This window comes from Vombatus ursinus, unplaced genomic scaffold (genome assembly GCF_900497805.2).
Source record: "Vombatus ursinus unplaced genomic scaffold, bare-nosed wombat genome assembly UNPS02013369.1, whole genome shotgun sequence".
Classification (NCBI taxonomy): Eukaryota; Metazoa; Chordata; class Mammalia; order Diprotodontia; family Vombatidae; genus Vombatus; species Vombatus ursinus.
In genome coordinates this window covers 28,085-29,286 of record NW_020953147.1, presented here as the reverse complement: position 1 = coordinate 29,286, position 1,202 = coordinate 28,085, and positions in this window count along the sequence as shown.

Below are 1,202 nucleotides of genomic sequence, written 5' to 3'. Positions count from 1 at the left end.
TTTTAAAAAAGATAAAGGACCTATATGTACAAAAATATTTATAATACCTTTTTTTCTGATGGAAAAGGGTTGGAAATTGAGGGTAGGGCTACCAACTGGGAAATGACTAAACAAGTTGCAGTATAAGATTGTGAAGGACTACTATTGTTTTATAAGAACTGATGAGAAGGATCATCATTTCAGAAAAATCTGGAAAGATTTACATGAACAGATGCAAAGGGAAATGAGTAGAATTAGGAGAACGTTGTCTATAGTAACAGCAATATTGTATGATCAACTAACTGTGAATGACTTACCTATTCTCAGCAATACAATGATCTAAGACAACTCTGAAGGACCTGTGATGAAAAATGTTATCCATTCCCATAGAAAGAACTGATATAGTCCAAATATAGATTGAATAATACTTTTTTTTTACTTTTTTAATTTTTCTTTTGTCTGTGTTTTCTTTAACAATGTGGCTAATATGGAAATATGTTTTGCATGACTACACATGGACAACATATATCAAATTAATTGCCTTCTCAATGAGGAGGGGTGAGGGATGGAGAAAATTTAGAACTCAAAATTTAAAAATGAATGTTAAAAATTATTTTTCATGTATTTGGGGGGAAATAAAATGCTAAATAAATAATTTTTAAAAATTAAAAATAGATATTCTTTGTGAAATCAAGGATAATTTCTAAGTGATCAGGCATATAGGCACGTAACTGATTGCACTGAAACTATTTTTTTATTTATTCTTGGATCCCACAGTTGTAATAATCATAATTTCTGGATGATCAACTCAATTCAATCCTGTGTCCAACATTCTTCCACTATGAATTATGGTATTTCGATTAGTAGTCAGTTGAAGCCCTTCTTAATTTGACATGATAATCTACTTTCTGAGAGGTATTAGATGATAGCGTAGATAGAATCCTGGACTTATAATCAGAAAGATATCAATTTGAATCCTGACCCCTAGAAAATTACTTTCTGTGTTGTTCTGGGGAAGTTTTTCTCTTACAATCTCAGTATTTTTCATTTTTAAAATGGGGATGATAATAACATCACTTACCTACCTTGCAGAGTATTTACGAAGAGCTACCAAAATGATACATGGAAAGTACTTTGCACATCTAGATGATGATGGCGATGATAGCGGTGGTGTTGGTGGTGGTGGTCATGATCATGGTGATGTCCAAAATGAAAGAATTAAA